At 39.2% G+C, this 21,436-nt stretch overlaps 1 protein-coding gene across 2 annotated transcripts in view; it reads right to left on the bottom strand.

The window, feature by feature from the left end:
* CSTPP1 (centriolar satellite-associated tubulin polyglutamylase complex regulator 1) overlaps positions 1-21,436 on the bottom strand; it is a 190,863-nt gene that overhangs the window by 75,648 nt on the left and 93,779 nt on the right. The window lies entirely within an intron of this gene.

Genomic DNA, 21,436 nt, shown 5'->3' with positions numbered 1-21,436 from the left:
TGTAATTTTGATTTGCATTTCTCTAATGATTAATGATGTTGAGCATTCTTTCATGTGTTTGTTGGCAATCTGTATATCTTATTTGGAGAAATGTCTATTTAGGTCTTCTGCCCATTTTTGGTTTGGGTTGTTTGTTTTTTTGATATTGAGCTGCATGAGCTGCTTGTAAATTTTGGAGATTAATCCTTTGTCAGTTGCTTCATTTGCAAATATTTTCTCCCATTCTGAGGGTTGTCTTTTGGTCTTGTTTATGGTGTCCTTTGCTGTGCAAAAGCTTTTAAGTTTCATTAGGTCCCATTTGTTTATTTTTGTTTTTATTTCCATTTCTCTAGGAGGTGGGTCAAAAAGGATCTTGCTGTGATTTATATCATAGAGTGTTCTGCCTATGTTTTCCTCTAAGAGTTTGATAGTGTCTGGCCTTACGTTTAGGTCTTTAATCCATTTTGAGTTTATTTTTGTGTATGGTGTTAGGGAGTGTTCTAATTTCATACTTTTACATGTACCTATCCAGTTTTCCTAGCACCACTTATTGAAGAGGCTGTCTTTTCTCCACTGTATATTCTTGCCTCCTTTATCAAAGATAAGGTGACCATACGTGCATGTGTTTATCTCTGGGCTTTCTATCTTGTTCCTTTGATCTATGTTTCTGTTTTTGTGCCAGTACCATATTGTCTTGATTACTGTAGCTTTGTAGTATAGTCTGAAGTTAGGGAGTCTGATTCCTCCAGCTCCGTTTTTTCCCCTCAAGACTGCTTTGGCTATTCAGGGTCTTTTGTGTCTCCATACAAATTTTAAGATTTTTTGTTCTAGTTCCGTAAAAAATGCCATTGGTAATTTGATAGGGATTGCATTGAATCTGTAGACTGCTTTGGGTAGTATAGTCATTTTCAGAATGTTGATTCTTCCAATCCAAGAACATGGTATATCTCTCCATCTGTTGGTATCATCTTTAATTTCTTTCATCAGTGTCTTACAGTTTTCTGCATACAGGCCTTTTGTCTCCCTAAGTAGGTTTATTCCTAGGTATTTTATTCTTTTTCTTGCAGTGGTAAATGGGAGTGTTTCCTTAATTTCTCTTTCAGATTTTTCATCATTAGTGTATAGGAATGCAAGAGATTTCTGTGCATTAATTTTGTATCTTGCAACTTTACCAAATTCATTGATTAGCTCTAGTAGTTTTCTGGTGGCATCTTTAGGATTCTCTATGTATAGTATCATGTCATCTGCAAACAGTGACACTTCTTCTTTTCCAATTTGTATTCCTTTTATTTCTTTTTCTTCTCTGATTGCCGTGGCTAGGACTTCCAAAACTATGTTGAATAATAGTGGTGAGAGTGGACATCCTTGTCTTGTTCCTGATCTTAGAGGAAATGCTTTCAGTTTTTCAACATTGAGAATGATGTTTGCTGTGGGTTTGTTGTATATGGCCTTTATTATGTTGAGGTAGGTTCCCTCTATGCCCACTTTCTGGAGAGTTTTTATCATAAATCGGTGTTGAATTTTGTCAAAAGCTTTTACTCCATCTATTGAGATGATCATATGGTTTTTATTCTTCAATTTGTTAATATGGTGTATCACATTGATTGATTTGCATATATTGAAGAATCTTTGCATCCCTGGGATAAATCCCACTTGATCATGGTGTATGATCCTTTTAATGTGTTGTTGGATTCTCTTTGCTAGTATTTTGTTGAGGATTTTTGCATCTATATTCATCAGTGATATTAGTCTGTAATTTTCTTTTTTTGTAGTATCTTTGCCTGGTTTTGGTATCAGGGTGATGGTCGAGTTTGGGAGTGTTCCTTCCTCTGCAATTTTTTGGAAGTGTTTGAGAAGGATGGGTGTTAGCTCTTCTCTAAATATTTGATAGAATCACCTGTGAAGCCATCTGGTCCTGGACTTTTGTTTGTTGGAAGATTTTTAATCACAGTTTCAATTTCATTACTTGTGATTGGTCTGTTCATATTTTCTATTTCTTCCTGGTTCAGTCTTGGAAGGTTATACCTTTCTAAGAATTTGTCCGTTTCTTACAGGTTGTCCATTTTATTGGCATAGAGTTGCTTGTAGTAGTCTCTTAGAAGGCTTTGTATTTCTGCGGTGTCTGTTGTAACGTCTCCTTTTTCATTTCTAACTTTATTGATTTGAGTCCTCTCCCTCTTCTTCTTGATGAGTCTGGTTAATGGTTTATTAATTTTGTTTATCTTCTCAAAGAACCAGATCTTAGTTTTATTGATCTTTGCTATTGTTTTCTTTGTTTCTATTTCATTTATTTCTGCTCTGATCTTTATGATTTCTTTCCTTCTGCTAACTTTGGGTTTTGTTTGTTCCTCTTTCTCTAGTTCCTTTAGGTGTAAGGTTAGATAGTTTATGAGATTTTTCTTGTTTCTCAAGGTAGGCTTGTAGAGCTATAAACTTCCCTCTTAGAACTGCTTTTGCTGCATCCCATAGGTTTTGGATCGTCGTGTTTTCATTGCCATTTGTCTCTAGGCATTTTTTGATCTCCTCTCTGATTTGTTCAGTGATCTCTTGGTTATTTAGTAACGTATTGTTTAGCCTCCATGTGTTTGTGTTTTTTCGTTTTTTCCCCTGTAATTCTTTTCTAATCTCATAGCGTTGTGGTCAGAAAAGATGCTTGATATTATTTCATTTTCTTAAATATACTGAGGCTTGATTTGTGACCCAAGATGTGATCTATCCTGGAGAATGTTCCGTGCGCACTCGAGAAGAAAGTGTAATCTGTTTTTGGTTGGAATATCCTATAAATATCAATTAAATCTATCTGGTCTATTGTGTCATTTAAAGCTTCTGTTTCCTTATTTATTTTCATTTTGGATGATCTGTCCATTGGTGTAAGTGAGGTGTTAAAGTTCCCCACTATTTTTGTGTTACTGTCGATTTCCTCTTTTACAGCTGTTAGCAGTTGCCTCATGTATTGAGGTGCTCCTGTGTTGGGTGCATATATATTTATAATTGTTATATCTTCTTCTTGGATTGATCCCTTGATCATTATGTAGTGTCCTTCCTTGTCTCTTGTAACATTCTTTACTTTAAAGTCTATTTTATCTGAGTATTGCTACTCCAGCCTTCTTTTGATTTCCATTTGCATGGAATATTTTTCTCCATCCCCTCACTTTCAGTCTGTATGTGTCCCTAGGTCTGAAGTCGGTCTCTTGTAGACAGCATATATATGGGTCTTGTTTTTGTATCCATTCAGCAAGCCTGTGTCTTTTTGTTGGAACATTTAACCCATTCACGTTTAAGGTAATTATCGATATGTATGTTCCTATGACCATTTTCTGAATTGTTTTGGGTTTGTTTTTGTAGGTCCTTTTCTTCTCTTGTGTTTCCCACTTAGAGAAGTTCCTTTAGCATTTGTTGTAGAGCTGGTTTGGTGGTGCTGAATTCTCTTAGCTTTTGCTTGTCTGTAAAACTTTTGATTTCTCCATCGAATCTGAATGAGATCCTTGCTGGGTAGAGTAATCTTGGTTGTAGGTTCTTCCCTTTCAGTACTTTAAGTATATTATGCCACTCCATTCTGGCTTGTAGAGTTTCTGTTGAGAAATCAGCTGTTAACCTTATGGGAGTTCCCTTGTATGTTATTTGTTGTTTTTCCCTTGCTGCTTTCAATAATTTTTCTTTGTCTTTAATTTTTGCTAATTTGATTACTATGTGTCTTGGTGTGTTTCTCCTTGGGTTTATCCTGTATGGGACTCTCTGTGCTTCCTGGACTTGGGTGGCTATTTCCTTTCCCATGTTAGGGATGTTTTTGACTATAATCTCTTCAAATATTTTCTCGGGTCCTTTCTCTCTCTCTTCTCCTTCTGTGACCCCTATAATGGGAATGTTATTGCGTTTAATATTGTCCCAGAGGTCTCTTAGGCTGTCTTCATTTCTTTTCATTCTTTTTTCTTTATTCTGTTCCACAGCAGTGAAGTCCACCATTCTGTCTTTCAGGTCACTTATCCGTTCTTCTGCCTTAGTTATTCTGCTACTGATTCCTTCTAGTGTAGTTTTCATTTCAGTTATTGTAGTGTTCATGTTTGTTTGTTTGTTCTTTAATTCTTCTAGGTCTTTGTTAAACATTTCTTGCATCTTCTCAATCTTTGCCTCCATTCTTTTTCCGAGGTCCTGGATCGTCTTCACTATCATTATTCTGAATTCTTTTCCTGGAAGGTTGCCTATCTCCACTTCATTTAGTTGTTTTTCTGGGGTTTTATCTTGTTCCTTCATCTGGTACATAGCCCTCTGCCTTTTCACCTTGTCTATCTTTCTGTGAATGTGTTTTTTGTGCCACAGGCTGCAGGATTGTCATTCTTCTTTCTTCTGCTGTCTGCCCTCTGGTGGATGAGGCTATCTAAGAGGCTTGTGCAAGTTTCCTGATGGGAGGGACTGGTGGTGGGTAGAGCTGGCTGTTGTTCTGGTGGGCAGAGCTCAGTAAAACTTTAATCCACTTGTCTGCTGATAGGTGGGGCTGGGTTCCCTCCTTGTTAGTTGTTTGGCCTGAGGCAACCCAGCATTGGAGCCTACCTGGGCTCTTTGGTGGGGCTAATGGCAGACTCTGGGAGGGCTCACGCCAAGGAGTTCTTCCCAGAACTTCTGCTGCCAGTGCCCTTGTCCCCATGGTGAACCACAGCCACCCCCTGCCTCTGCAGGAGACCCTCCAACACTAGCAGGTGGGTCTGGTTCAGTCTCCTATAGGGTCACTTCTTCTTCCCCTGGGTCCCGATGCGCACACTACTTTGTGTGTGCCCTCCAAGAGTGGAGTCTCTGTTTCTCCCAGTCCTGTCAGAGTCCTGTAATCAAATCCCGCTACCCTTCAAAGTCTGCTTCTCTAGGAATTCCTCCTTCCGTTGCCGGACCCCCAGGTTTGGAAGCCTGACGTGGGGCTCAGAACCTTCACTCCAGTGGGTGGACTTCTGTGGTATAAGTGTTCTCCAGTTTGTGAGTCACCCACCCAGCAGTTATGGGATTTGATTTTATTGTGATTGCGCCCCTCCTACTGTCTCATTGCGACGTCTCCTTTGTCTTTGGATGTGGGGTATCTTTTTTGGTGAGTTCCAGTGTCTTCCTGTCGATGACTGTTCAGCAGTTAGTTGTGATTCTGGTGTTCTTGCAAGAGGGAGTGAGAGCACGTCCTTCTACTCTGCCATCTTGGTTCAGGGCCTCTGTATTATTTCTTTCCTTTCTCAGAATATTCCTGGTTATTCTAGTCTATTTAGTTTTTCTGTATAAGCTTTAGAGTCAGCATGTCTCACAAAACATAAGTAAGCAGGGCTTCCCTGGTGGCGCAGTGGTTGAGAATCTGCCTGCCAATGCAGGGCACATGGGTTCAAGCCGTGGTCTGGGAAGATCCCACATGCCACGGAGCAACTAGGCCCGTGAGCCACAACTACTGAGCCTGCGCGTCTGGAGCCTGTGCCCCGCAACAAGAGAGGCCGCGACAGTGAAAGGCCCGCGCACCGCGATGAAGAGTGGCCCCCGCTTGCCGCAACTAGAGAAAGCCCTCGCACAGAAATGAAGACCCAACACAGCCAAAAATAAAAATAAATAAATAAATAAAAATTAAAAAAAAAAAATAAGCAAGCAAACAAAATTAAATCCTCTTGGTATTTTTTCTGAGAGCGTGGTAATTATAAATTAAATTAGGGAGCACTGACAGCTTTATGATTTTTAAGTCTTCCTTTCTAAGAACAGACTATGCTTTCCCATATGTCCAAGCCTTCTTTTGAGTTCTTCAGTAGTGTTTTAAGGCTTTCTTCATACAGTTCTTACATATTCTTGTTAGGTTTATTCCTAGGTATTTTATCTTCTTTTGCTATAAAAAGGGACTTTTCTTTTTGTTTGAATAAATAAAGGCTATTATTTTTTTTAAGATTTTTTTTTTGATGTGGACCATTTAAAAAACATATAAATTTATTTATTTATTTATTTATTTATTTATTTATTTATTGGCTGTGTTGGGTCTTTGTTGCGGCATGCGGGATCTTTAGTTGTGGCTTAGTTGCTGGCTTGTGGGACCTAGTTCCCTGACCAGGGATCGAACCCAGGCCCCCTGCATCGGGGGCATGGAGTCTTAGCCACTGGACCACCAGGGAAGTTCCAGCAAGTGTTTCTTTAATGATTAGAAAATCATAAGCAGGGAAAAAAAAGAACTAATCAAGTATACTGCTTTTTGGCTGAATGTGACTTGGAACTTATGTCCTGACGTTTGAAATCCCTGTTGCCATGCTGTCCTGACTCAGGCCAGTTTTATGATCTACATCAAGAATGCTTTATCTATTTCTTCCATCTGGCTAGGTAGCCTACAGTGTAATCCCACAATGATGTCACTCCTCTTCTGCTCTTCTTTTATCTGAATCCAGATGTTCTCGAACATGCTCCCACCCTCAGATTTGTGTCTAGATATCCGTGCAGCTATAGATCTTTTTGATACCAAACTGCTTTGCTTCTCTTAAGTCTCTTAAGTATATTTCTGTTTTTTTTGCCCATGATTCTCCCCACAAGACTTCTGAATGACCCATAGAAGGAAGTATCCCACAAGCAAACATGCTCTTTGGTATTCCTAAGCATTAACTCTCCTTGAGCAAGCATTTTTCTAAAGTTTTTGAACCCTGGGATGTCTCCTAAGACACTCCAAGGAAACCCTTCTCTAGCCAAGATGATGACTTACACAACTTTTGGAGTCATAGCGCTCTTGGAGGAAGTCCAGAAACCATACTGATTGGCTTTATTACAAATTCATACAATCTAACCTCAACTGGATGCTCTTGGCTACCGGGTAATCCTTTCAGTCATCTCCTCTTAACTTTGTATTGCATTCCTTACAGCAGCTGCCCCAGACATTTTCCATTCTCAAATTTCCAAACTAACCCTTTGCCCCAACCCCCAACTCTAAGCAGATAACTTATTTTATTAAGAAGATCGAAGCCATCTGATTTTTTAATCCTTCAATTTCCTTCCTCTATACCTTAATATTTCTCAGTGTCTTCACTTATCCTCACCTCTTCCATCCCTCTCTTAAAGAAAGAAATCTTTCCCTTCTCTTACTAAGATTAATCTCTCCATCTGTGCTCTTGAGTCCATGTTCTCTCAGTTTCTCTGGGATCTTGCTCTGTCAATTATCCCCCTTACACTTGCATCTTTCATCTTACCTTCTCCATTAACTTCTTGCTATCTACTCACATATGTTTAAGTGGTCCCTTAAATCTAAAAAAACTTTCATAGTCTGCTTACCAAAGCCAAATTTCTCAGAAGAGTGTGCTATATTCACTAACTCCTCTTTCTTACCACTCATTCATTCACTCAGTAGCCCCTTCAGTGTTGCTTCCATCACATCAAAACTGTTCTCTTGAAAGTTACAATCTCCAATCACCATAGATTCAAAGGACATTTTCTTAGTTCTCCACCTGTGACAACTGATACTGTTGCCCATCCTATCCTTGAAACTCTCCTCCTTTGGCTTATGTAATGGCATATTATTCTATTTCTCTTCCTACATTCTGTTTCTTCCCTGACTCTTTTTCCTTCTCTCACCCTTTAAATGTAAGCATTCCCCAAAGTTCTGCCCTTATCTCTCTCTCACTAAACTTTCATTCCTCCGTGATCTCATCCATTCTCATGATTTACATTCTGACTGTATCTCCACTTCCAATCTCTTTATCAGACTTGAATCCCTGCTGGACAAGTTCATTTGAAAGGTTCACTGGTTTTTCAAACTCAGTTGGTTCCAAACCAAACTATGGTAGCAACTTTTTTAACCAACTCCACTTGTCTTCTGTTTTTCATTTTTTAATATTATGCTTATGCTGCTATTTCTTGATTTTAAAATTTTACATTATCTTTGGACTCTTAGTTGAAAATGACAGATTATCTTTTTCACCACCTACACACATTTCCCATCCCTCCATCTTTCTAGTATAGATATAGTAACAATTTTAGCTTAAAATATTCAGTATTTATATTTTTATACCACATAAATATTATTCACAGCCAAGCCACAAGGTATATTATTATTACATTTTCTTTCTTATACAACATTTTGTTTCTCTTGGAATTACCTCTTTCTTGGTTTGCTTGGAGTTGCTAAGTATTAATCACTTTTTCTTCAACTGAAGTATTAATCTCTAATTCTCCAACTGAATGTAATCTAACACAACACTTTTATCAGTTCTATTTTAAAAATTTTCTTGCAGATATTCCTCCGGATGTTTCTGCTGCTGCAATCTGAACTGCTTGCTATCTAACTCTCCTGCATAAATGACTGTCCTGGGACTATCCTTCACTATCATCCTAAGAATTCCTTTTACTTCTCTCCTGTGTTGGATCCCTTTTTCTAGATCCCGTAATTTCATCTTTTTAGATTTATTCCCATTTTTGGGTGAAACACACCCTCCAGTAGTTTCATGAGAAAAGCTGCATGGGAATTAAAATTTATAAGCTCTTGCCTATCTAAAAATCTATATTCTCTTCTCATCGTTGATTATTAATTTGGTTTGGTACAGAATTCTAGGTTGGAAATAATTTTACTTTTGTATTCTGAAAGCACTGCTCTATTGCTCTACTGATTTTTAGCTTCCAGCATTGCTGTTGAGAAGCCCAGTGGCATTCTAATTCCTTTCTCTCTTTCTGGAAGTCCAATTTTTTAGACGTTATACTTCTGGACTAGGCCTCTAATTTTTTTGTATTTTTCTCTTATTTTCTATTTCTTTGCCTCTTCTGGGCAATCTCCTCAACTTTACCTTTAGCCCTTCTATTGAATTTTTAATTTATGCTATTATATTTTTAAATTCCAAGAACTCTTTCTTGTTCTTTAAAAAAATACACACACACACACACACGGCCATATATGGCAGGCTAGTCTTTTTTTTTCTTTTTAATTTTTGGCTGCATTGGGTCTTCGTTGCTGCGTGCGGGCTTTCTCTAGTTGTGGCAAGCGGGGGCTACTCTTCGTTGCAGTGTGCGGGCTTCTCACTGGGGTGGCTTGTCTTGTTACAGAGCACAGGCTCTAGGCGTGTGGGCTTCAGTAGTTGTGGCATGTGGGCTCAGTAATTGTGGCTCGCGGGCTTTAGAGGGCAGCCTCAGTAGTTGTGGCGTACGGGTTTAGTTGCTCAAACCCATGTCCCCTGCATTGGCAGGCGGATTCTTAACCACTGTGCCACCAGGGAAGCCTGGCAGGCTAGTCTTATTTAATGGATCCAATACCTTCTCTGTTTTCCCTGAGGCTATTAATGACAGCTTTCTTAAAGTTTTCTTCTGCTCCTTGTATTGTTACTGTTTCTTCTGAGTTCCCCCCTCCTCTACCTTGTTTATTTGGTCTTCGTTTCTGGCTATCATGTTAGAGACTTCTCCAAATGCCTGGTGATCCTTGAATATGTCCATTCATATTTAGAGTGAGATGTAAAAAAGCTGGTTTTCTAAATGGATGGAGCTTGCTGACATTGAGCTCCATTGCAGAATGGAGACCTGGTCATTTTACAGTGGAACTCCTAAATGTCAGATCTGTAGGGACTTTTCCTGGGGCTATTTCAGTTTCTCCAGGAAATATTCTAGACTTGTGCTTAGGGAGTATCCATTTGGCAGCCAGCATTCTGAGAGCTAAGCAAGGGAAGTGGGGAATGAGGTATCAACATACAGCATGTAGATGTTGGCTTATTTCCTTGTTTTCATGAGGCCATCTCACCTCTGCTCTGAACCTGGTATTCTTGAGTTGAGACTTCCTTCAGTTTAGTTGCTCCAACCTTCTACTGGATGGAGAAGGGAGTGACCTTGATGCTTAATGTGGGGAAGAGGATCTGGGGATCTAACCATTCCTTATAAGGACTTGCAGCAAATCCTGTTTTCAGCTCTCCTCACACTCCCAATATCAGAGTACCCGACACTTCCAATTCTTGAACCCTTCTAGACCTCTGTGGCATAAAGAGATACCTTTCTCTTTTGTAAGTTAGTCATCAGCTTTCTTTGCTAAATCACTTCCTACTTATCCATCTGCAGTCCACCTTGTAAAATTTAGTTGACACCTACTACTTACTGTCATCTCTTGTTCTCTTTTGGCTTTATACCTTTTTTCCCCCCTTTATTATAAATTTAGTGTGTTTTATAGAGAGAGTGCAAATAAATATGTGTATTTGACCTGACACTGTCTACCAGTGGTCTATAACTGTTTATTTACATGTCAATTTTCTCTCCAACTAGACTATGAGTTCCTTAAGAACAGAACTATTTCCTCCTTATCCTTTTAGTTCCAGCACCTAGAATAATACCTGGCACAGAGGACACACTCAACAAATACTGCTGAATGAATGAATAGATGAATGAATGAGCTCTCTGCTTACTTTTCATCACCTAGCAGCACAGTGCTTTGAACACTGAAAGTACTTAACAATACATGAATTCAAAAAGGAAAGCTTTATAGTTGACATTTTGTATTTAAAATTTCAAACATATGGTTCTCTGAAAGACTTGTTTGCATGGTAAGTACAGTTTACATGGCCACAGTATTTAGAGTGTATAGCACACATTTCATGTAGTCATGTTAACCAAGTAACTAGTAAAAGCAAATCCTGACTCCATTGTTTGAAAAGCCTCAATCTTAATGTCTTTTTTAAAAATAAACTTTCGTTTATTTTTAAATAAACTTTTGGCCTCCATCCTTCATACCCTACTTTTTGACTTTTAATACAAGGAAGTGTAGGAATATATTAATCACAAATTAAAAGCCTATAGAAAAAGCCACTGACTGAATTGAGACACGGATAGAAATGACAGGATTATAGAGCACATGGACTGAAGTCTTCCATTCTCAATACACTAAAATAATGAAATGTTCATGGCAGTCATAGTTTTTATGTCACTTTAGAGTCAGTATTCAGAATAATTATATTTATTTTTCTAAGATCTGATTTTTAAAATGCTCAAGTATACCAAAATACAATTTGCAATGCATCAAAATAAAGATATGGAATAAACCTGGCAATAAAGCAAACTTCTCTATCACAAATCATATTTGCTTATTACTCTATATAAGCTGGTTTCCTCACTGTCTTTTCAAACACCATTATTATTGCTTCAGTGCTCAAGCTGCCTAAAATGTCCTCCTTCCCTCCTCCTAGTCAAATTCTGTCCATCTTTCAAGGTCCAACTCGAGCTTCCTCTTTCCAGTGAAAACTTCCACATGACCTCTCCTCTTCCTGGTAGCCTCCAGCACTTCTTTGAACCACGTATCCTGACACCTGATTACACTCTACACTCTACCACCCTTTAGGTACCTTCCCAACTAGAATGTAAACATACTGGTGGCCAGGTCGCAGCCTTCTTTTCTAATCCTTGTAACTCCTAGTACCATTTTGGGCCCATAGCAGATGGTCAAACAAAATTTTCTTTTTTTCAAAATAAAAATAGCTTTATTTTTATTGTGATTATAAAAATGTTACACAGTCATTATAAAAAACTCAAACCATATAAAAAAGTGCGAAAAAAAAGTAAAATCCTAGCACTGAAAGAAAACCACTAATAACATTTTGGTAAACCTCTTTCCAAACATTTTTATATGCACATAAATACATACAGACATAAAAATATATAATTTTACATAAATGGTATTATACCATCCTGCTGTTCTGCCACTTGAGACAATAAATGCAGATTTCCAGTGTCTTCCTAAAATTGTATTACTTCCTTGTTCATCATTGCTTCCTGCAGTTAACTTTATTTTAAAAGTAGAAATGCGGACTTCCCTGGTGGTCCAAAGGCTAAGACTCTGCACTCCCAATGCAGGGGCCCAGGTTCAATCCCTGGTCAGGGAACTAGATCCCACGTGCTGCAACTAAAGATCCTGCATGCCGCAACTAAGACCAGGCACAGCCAAATAAATAAATAAATATTTTTAAAATAATAAATAAAAGAAATGTGCTTCCAAGGAATTATTGGCCAATTTGCATGACAAATAAGGTTTTGAACACTGGAATTATATATTTTTCAGACTACTAATTCTTTTGTCATCAGACCCATTATGATTATAACATGGTTAAATTCATTTATTTGCTCATGTTTTAAAAGATATTAGTTACCTGGTAAACATTTTTGTGGACTACCCATTAATCTTCATATATTTTGTTACACACCTTTAATAAAGTTTCAATTAGCTAAATATATTCTTATATTCCTCCTGCAAGTAACATAGGTGGTGATAAATACTCTCTGGTATCAGTTTTATCTTACTTGTACAGCCTCTTAGCACTAAAATACCTTTAAATGACAGTGGTGATGGCAGAGCATACTTTGTATAATTTGTTCATGTACAATCTATCAATACTGGGTTTTTGAGAAATGATAATCTAAAGCTCTATAGGTCCTTCTTGGTCCTATGTATCTAGAAAAACAGCATCTCAATGCCAGATGAGAACTTCTCGAACTGTTTTTAAAATCAGGGCAAGGGTAAAAGAACAGGGCAGGGAAACGTTGGTGGCAACAGCCGGATTCAAAGAATTCAGTGTGCTGGGAACAACAGCCAACTGGGTGCGACTGCCTGCACCCTTGCACCAAAGCCAGAGAACAAAGATGAAGGGTGAGGAAATCAAGGAGATTCTTAAAGTGACTTCCCAGGAGGAATCTCAGACCAGCCACACCCAGTCCCTTCATCTTAGTAAATAACTCAGCAAAGCTGCAAATGGGTTTAGCTGAGTCCCTGCAGGAACCTCTCCCACAGAGTGGGGGATTTCTTCTTCATTGCTCCTACTTGCAACTTCCCAGACCCAAGCTTGCCTGTGGGGGAAGTGTGTGCTCTCCCCAAGTCATGGCATGTTTACCTGAAGATGAACAAACAAACAGCAAATAGCTCTTGGAGGGTTTTCCCTATTTCCTGGCAGCAGAAGGAGAGCAGCTGTTGTATGGTTAAACTGGGGATTTGGGCTTTTTAATATAGTTTTTAAAGTTTCTAGTAGAAACCCTACTTTCTGTCTATCTCTGATGGTTAAACTGAAATTTGACTGCTCCTTCCAAGATAGGCCAAACTTACTGGAAATGGAATATGAATAAGCCTGGCCCATCCAATCATCCAGCATTCATTCATTAATTTATTCTTCCAGCATTTACTGAGCATCCACAACAAGCAAAGGTACTGAATGGGGCTTCAGAGATAAACTATGCTGTCTCCCCCCTCAAGGGAACTAACAATGATACCTATCACAAGACACAAACAACTAGCATTGATGAAGCAGTTATTATGTGCCAAGATTAATAGGTGCTTTAGTCCATTATCTCATTTAGTTTTCACAATGTTGAAGTAGTATACTCTCCATTTTACCGATGAGAAAACTAAGGCCTGGAAAAAGTAACTTAACCATGGTTACACAGCTGTACCCAATTTAAAGTCTCCTCTTTAGTGCTTCACATGGAGCTTGATATTACACATTTACAAGCTGAATGGAGAGGTAGGAAAGACAAAATCGATTTATTCTTAACCCCGTGTGATATCTTAGGAAAGAGATTATATGTTTGCCAATAACTAATATAAGTATGATAGAATAAGTGCCATAAGACAGATCACTTATGGAGGTAAGGGAGGGCAAGGAGGGGAGGAAGTGGGAATTACGAGGACTTTTAGAACTGGGTTTACTTGAAGATGCGCAGGAATGTGACAGACATGCAAGAAAGTGCTACACAAATAGAAAAGCAAAAACAAAGGTGTGCTGGGGAAAAGCATAAGGAGTGCTTGGGGGAAAGTGAATGTCTGTGTGTGGTGAGAGTGTAGGCTGTGAGTAGGAAAGTAGTGGTTGGAAGGGCTGAGGTTAGATCATGAGTGGCCTAAATGTAAGGTAATGGAACTCATATTTCATAAGCAGGCAATACCAATAGAACCTTTGATGTTCTAAGCAGGGGCGACAAGCCCAGGGCTATGCTTTTAGAGAATTATATTTATAAAAGGTCTTGCAGTAGTTCTCAAGCTTCAATGTGCATCACAATCACCTGCAGAGCTTTTAAAATGCATGGGCCCCACAAGAAGTTCTAGAGCAACAGGAACTCTCATAAACTGCAGTTAAATGTGGAAAATGGTACAATCGTTTTGGGAACATATGCTAAAGCTGAACGTACGCATTCCCAACAATTCTACTCCTAAGTACATACCTAACAGAAATCTATACACCAAGAGACATATAAAAGTATGTTTATAGTAACATTGTTTGTACTAGCTTGAAACTGAAAACAACCCAAACACCACCTACTGTAGAATGGATAAACTGTGGTTTATACATAAAATGGAATTCTGTACAACAATAAAAAAGAACAAACTGTAGCTAAACCCAACAACAAGTCAGAAATATAATGTTAAGCAAAAGAAGCCAGCCCCTGAAGAGTGCATGCTCTATGATTCTAGCTACATAAAGTTCGAGATCAGGCACATCTAGTTTATGGTGATAAAAGTTAGACTAGTGGTGACCCTAGAGGGGATTCATGACTGGAAAGGGACCTGGGAGAGGCATCTGGGGCACCGGTAATGTTCTCTATCTGGATGGACATTACATGAGTATGTTTATTTTGTAGAAATCCATTAAGCTGTACATTTATTATTTTGCACTTTTCTCTAAATGTTGTATTGCAATAAAACCTTTTTACTTAAAACACTAAAAAAAAAAAAAAGCATAGGTCCCAACCCATAAGATTCTGATTAAATCGATCTGTGATGGGGCATGGGCATCGGTAGTTTTTAAAAGCTCCCTAAATGAACTTGGCATGCAACCAGGGTTGAAAACTGTTGATGTAGAGTAAGGACTGGAGCAAAAGAAAAAAGTTAAGAAGTTATTCAATACTTCCCACACGAGTGATTTTAAGCATCACCTGAAATGCTTGTTAAAAAATAAATTCCCGGGGGGTGGAGTCAAGATGGCGTACTAGGAGGACGTGGAATTCGCAGCTTCTCACAACCAGGGCACCTACCAGGCACCGGTGGGGGACCACGGACACCTAAGGGGACGGGAGGAACCCCCAGCAACCAGGGACATGGGGAGTGGGGGGAGTGAGGGGGGAGGAGAAGTGGAGGCAGGACGGGACTGGTGCCCCTGAGGGGCGGCTGGGGGAGGGGAAGGGATTCCATGCCCGAAGGGGGAACTTGGGGGACCATTGGGAGGGCAGAGGATCAGAAGGGAGTGTGGCCAGGTTTCCCTGCCCACTTGGGCCCCCAGGAACCTGTTGAGATCCGGGCCTGATCCTCTGCCCACCGAGGCCCCCTCCAGCCGCGGGGTCCTGAGGGAGTGGGAGGGAGGGAAGGGGGAGCAAAAGTAAAGGCCGGACCAACGGGACCGGCCTCCCTGAGGGGCGGCTGGGGGAGGGGAGGAGTTCTACACCCAGCAGAACCCACCCATGGTTAGGGGTCTGGCAGTGATGGGGGAGACCCCGGGGGGGGTGGGAAGAGATGGGGGGAGGGGCACGAAGGAACAGAAGGGAACAGGACCGGGGCTTTCCCTGTCCACTTAGGCACTGAGAAGCCTGTTGGGCTCCCTGGCCTAATCCTCTGCCCTCAGAGCCTCCCTCCTGCCATGCAGAGCCCAAGCCCCACCCCACACCCTCACTCAGGGCCCTACCTCCAGACTCCGCAACCCCACACTCCACAGGCCCTCCTTTCCACATGCTGCCGCTCCTCTTCTGCGCAGGTCCTAGGCAGAGGCTCCGCCCCACGCTTGAACGTAGCCCCGCCTAGGCCCCACCCCACGCTCAAATGTCACCTCCCCACCAGCCTAGGTCCCGCCCCACTGTAAACACCCCGCCCCTGCCTAAGTTCCACTCCGCCCCCATAGCCAAGACTTTTTTTGTTTTCTTTTCTTTTTTCCTCTTTTAGATTGCGGTTCTGTTTTACCTTGTTGATTCATTGTTGTTGATTCTTTTATATTTTTATTTTTCCTAATAAATCTTCTATTTTTCTAATTTTATTTTATTCTTTATACTTTGTTAGTGATCTCTCCTTTTGGCTTTTCCCCCCTGCCTTTTTTTTTCTTTTTTCTGTTGTTGTTTTATTGTACCTTGTTGCAGTTATTTCAATTATAGTTTTAGTTTTCCTAACATTTTTTATCTTTCTAATTTTATTTTGTTTTTTATTACTTGATATTGTACTGCTCCGTTTTTTCTTTCTTCCTTTTCTTTTTTTTTTTTTAACCACGCCACAAAGCTTGCGGGATCTTGCTTCCCAGGCCAGAGGTTGGGCCTGAGCTCCTGTGGTGGGAGCTCCGAGTCCAAACTGCTGGACTAATAGAGAATCTCAGACCCCAAGGAATATCAACTGGAGTGAGGCCTCCTGGAGGTCCTCATCTCAGCACCAAGACCCAGCTCTATCCAACTGCCTGCAAACTCCAGTGCTGGACGTCTCAGGCCAAACAACCAGTAAGACAGGAATACAGCACCACCCACCAAAAAAAAAAAAAAGAAACGACAAAAAAATTTGTTACAGACGAAGGAGCAAGGTAAAAACCTACAAGACCAAATAAATGAAGACAAAATAGGCAACCTACCTGAAAAAGAATTCAGAGTAATGATAGTAAAGATGATCCAAAATCTCAGAAACAAAATGGAGAAAATACAAGAAACATTTAACAAGGATCTAGAAGAACTAAAGAGCATACAAACAGTGATGAACAACACAATTACTGAAATTAAAAATACTCTAGAAGGAATCAATAGCAGAATAACTGAGGCAGAAGAACGGATAAGTGAGCTGGAAGATAAAATGATGGAATTAACTGCCAGGGAGTAGAACAAAGAAAAAAGAATGAAAAGAATTGAGGAAAGTCTCAGAGACCTCTGGAACAACATTAAACGCACCAACATTCGAATTATAGGGGTCCCAGAAGAAGAAGAGAAAAACAAAGGGTCTGAGAAAATATTTGAAGAGATTATAGTCAAAAACTTTCCTAACATGGGAAAGGAAATAGTCAATCAAGTCCAGGAAGCACAAAGAGTACCATACAGGATAAACCCAAAGAGAAACACACCGAGACACATATTAATCAAACTATCAAAAATTAAATACAAAGAAAAAATATTGAAAGCAGCAAGGGAAAAGCAACAAATAACATACAAGGGAATACACATAAGGTAAACAGCTGATCTCTCAGCAGAAACTCTGCAAGCCAGAAGGGAGTGGCAGGACATATTTAAAGGGATGAAAGGGAAAAGCCTACAACCAAGATTACTCTACTGAGCAGGGATCTCATTCAGATTCGATGGAGAAATTAAAACCTTTACAGATAAGCAAAAGTTAAGAGAATTCAGCACCACCAAACCAGCTTTACAACAAATGCTAAAGGAACTTCTCTAGGCAGGAAACACAAGGGAACGAAAAGACCTACAATAACAAACCCAAAACAACTAAGAAAACAGTAATAGGAACATACATATCGATTATTACCTTGAGTGTAAATGGATTAAATGCTTCAACCAAAAGACATAGACTGGCTGAATGGATACAAAAACAATACCCATACATATGTTGTCTACAAGAGACCCGCTTCACACCTAGGGACACATACAGACTGAAAGTGAGGGGATGGAAAAAGATATTCCATGCAAATGGAAATCAAAAGAAAGCTGGAGTAGCAATTCTCATATCAGACAAAGTAGACTTTAAAATAAAGACTATTACAAGAGACAAAGAAGGACACTACATAATGATCAAGGGATCAATCCAAGAAGAAGATATAACAATTGTAAATATTTATGCACCCGACATAGGAGCACCTCAATACATAAGGCAAATTCTAACAGCCATAAAAGGGGAAATCAACAGTAACACAATAATAGTAGGGGACTTTAACACCCCACTTTCACCAATGGACAGATCATCCAAACTGAAAATAAATAAAGAAACACAAGCTTTAAATGACACATTAAACAAGATGGACTTAATTGATATATATAGGAGATTCATCCCAAAACAACAGAATACACTTTCTTCTCAAGTGCTCATGGAACATTCATCAGGATAGACCATATCCTGGGTCACAAATCAAGCCTTGGTAAGTTTAAGAAAATTGAAATCACATCAAGTATCTTTTCCGACCACAACACTATGAGACTAGACATCAATTACAGGGAAAAAACTGTAAAAAAATACAAACGCATGGAGGCTAAACAATACGCTACTAAATAACCAAGAGATCACTGAAGAAATCAAAGAGGGAATCAAAAAATACCTAGAAATAAATGACAATGAAAACATGACGACCCAAAACCTATGGGATGCAGCAAAAGCAGCTCTAAGAGGGAAGTTTATAGCAATACAATCCTACCTCAAGAAACAAGAAAATCTCAAATAAACAACCTAACCTTACACCTAAAGCAATTAGAGATAGAAGAACAAAAAACCCCGAAGTTAGCAGAAGGAAAGATATCATAAAGATCAGATCAGAAATAAATGAAAAAGAAATGAAAGAAACAATAGCAAAGATCAATAAAACTAAAAGCTGGTTCTTTGAGAAGATAAACAAAGTTGATAAACCCTTAGCCAGACTCATCAAGAAAAAAAGGGAGAAGACTCACATCAACAGAATTAGAAATGAAAAAGGAGAAGGAAAAACTGACACTGCAGAAATACAAAGGATCATGAGATATTACTACAAGCAACTATATGCCAATAAAATGGACAACCTGGAAGAAATGGACAAATTCTTAGAAGAGCACAGCCTTCCGAGACTGAACCAGGAAGATAGAAAATATCAACAGACCAATCACAAGCACTGAAATTGAAACTGTGATTAAAAATCTTCCAACAAACAAAGCCCAGGACCAGATGGCTTCACAGGCGAATTCTATCAAACATTTAGAGAAGAGCTAACACCTATCCTTCTCAAACTCTTCCAAAATATAGCAGAGGGAGGAACACTCCCAAACTCATTGTATGAGGCCACCATCACCGTGATACCGAAACCAGACAAAGATGTCACAGAAAAAAGAAAATGATAGGCCAATGTCTCTGATGAACATAGATGCAAAAATCCTCAACAAAATACCAGCAAACAGAATCCAACAGCACATTAAAAGGATCATACCCCACGATCAAGTGGGGTTTATCTCAGGAAATCAAGGATTCTTCAATATACACAAACCAATCAATGTGATACACCATATTAACAAATTGAAGGGTAAAAACCATATGATAATCTCAATAGATGCAGAAAAAGCTTTTGACAAAATTCAACACCCATTTATGATAAAAACTCTCCAGAAAACAGGCATAGAGGGAACCTACCTCAACATAATAAAGGCCATATATGACAAACCCACAGCCAACATCGTTCTCAATGGTGAAAAACTGAAACCATTTCCAGTAAGATCAGGAACAAGAAAAGGTTGCCCACTCTCACCACTATTATTCAACATAGTTTTGGAAGTTTTAGCCACAGCAATCAGAGAAGAAAAAGAAATAAAAGGAATCCAAATCAGAAAAGAAGAATTAAAACTGTCAGTGTTTGCAGATGACATGATACTATACATAGAGAATCCTAAAGATGCTACCAGAAAACTACTAGAGCTAATCAACGAACGTGGTAGAGTAGCAGGATACAAAATTAATGCACAGAAATCTCTTGCATTCCTATACACTAATGATGAAAAATCTGAAAGAGAAATTAAGGAAACACTCCCATTTACCACTGCAACAAAAAGAATAAAATACCCAGGAATAAACCTACCTAAAGAGACAAAAGACCTGTATGCAGAAAACTATAAGACACTGATGAAAGAAATTAAAGATGATACCAACAGATGGAGAGATATACTATGTTCTTGGATTGGAAGAATCAACATTGTGAAAATAACTATACTACCCAAAACAATCTACAGATTCAGTGCAATCCCTACCAAACTACCAATGGCATTTTTCACAGACCTAGAACAAAAAATTGCACAATTTGTATGGAAACACAAAAGACCCTGAATAGCCAAAACAATCTTGAGAAAGAAAAATAGAGCTGGAGGAATCAGGCTCCCGGACTTCAGACTATACTATAAAGCTACAGTAATCAAGACAGTATGGTACTGGCACAAAAACAGAAATATAGATCAATGGAACAGGATAGAAAGCCCAGAGATAAACCTCCTTTGATAAAGGAGGCAAGAGTATATACCATGGAGAAAAGACAGCCTCTTCAATAAGTGGTGCTGGGAAAACTGGACAGCTACATGTAAAAGAATGAAATTAGAACACTTCCTAATACCATACACAAAAATAAACTCAAAATGGATTAAAGACCTAAATGTAAGGCCTGACAGTATAAAAATCTTAGAGGAAAACATAGGCAGAACACTCTATGACATAAATCACAGCAAGATCCTTTTTGACTCACCTCCTAGAGTAAAAACAAAAATAAACAAATGGGACCTAATGAAACTTAAAAGCTTTTGCATAGCAAAGGAAACCATAAACAAGACGAAAAGACAACCCTCAGAATGGGAGAAAATATTTGCAAACGAATCAACGGACAAAGGATTAATCTCCAAAATATACAAGCAGCTTATGCAGCTCAATATGAAAAAAACAAAAAACCCAATCCAAAAATGGGCAGAAGACCTAAATAGACATTTCTCTAAAGAAGATATACAGATTGCCAACAAACACATGAAAAGATGCTCAACATCACCACTCATTAGAGAAATGCAAATCAAAACTACAATGAGGTATCACGTCACACCAGTCAGAATGGCCATCATCAAAAAATCTACAAACAATAAATGCTGGAGAGGGTGTGGAGAAAAGGGAACCCTCTTGCACTGTTGGTGGGGAATGTAAATTAATACAGCCACTATGGAGAACAGTATGGAGGTTCCTTAAAAAACTGGAATTACCATATGATCCAGCAATCCCACTGCTGGGCATATACCCTGAGAAAATCATAATTCAAAAAGAGTCATGTACCACAATGTTCATTGCAGCTCTATTTACAATAGCCAGGACATGGAAGCAACCTAAGTGTCCACTGACAGATGAATGGATAAAGAAGATGTGGCACATATACACAATGGAATATTACTCAGCCATAAAAAGAAATGAAATTGAGTTATTTGTAGTGAGGTGGATGGACCTAGAGACTGTCGTACAGAGTGAAGTAAGCCAGAAAGAGAAAAACAAATACCATATGCTAACACATATATATGGAATTTTAAAAAAATGGTTCTGAAGAACCTAGGGGCAGGACAGGAATAAAGACACAGATGTAGAGAATGGACTTGAGGACATGGGGAGGGGGAAGGGTAAGCTGGGAGGAAGTAAGAGAGTAGCACTGACATATATACACTAACAAATGTAAAATAGATAGCTAGTGGGAAGCAGCTGCATAGCACAGGGAGATCAGCTCAGTGCTTTGTGACCACCTAGAGGGGTGGGATAAGGAGGGTGGGGGGGAGACGCAAGAGGTAGGGGATATGGGGATATACGTATGCATATAGCTGATTCACT

The sequence above is a fragment of the Eubalaena glacialis genome, chromosome 10 (assembly GCF_028564815.1).
Source record: "Eubalaena glacialis isolate mEubGla1 chromosome 10, mEubGla1.1.hap2.+ XY, whole genome shotgun sequence".
In the NCBI taxonomy this organism is placed as follows: domain Eukaryota; kingdom Metazoa; phylum Chordata; class Mammalia; order Artiodactyla; family Balaenidae; genus Eubalaena; species Eubalaena glacialis.
This window is presented reverse-complemented; position numbering and strand designations above follow the sequence as displayed.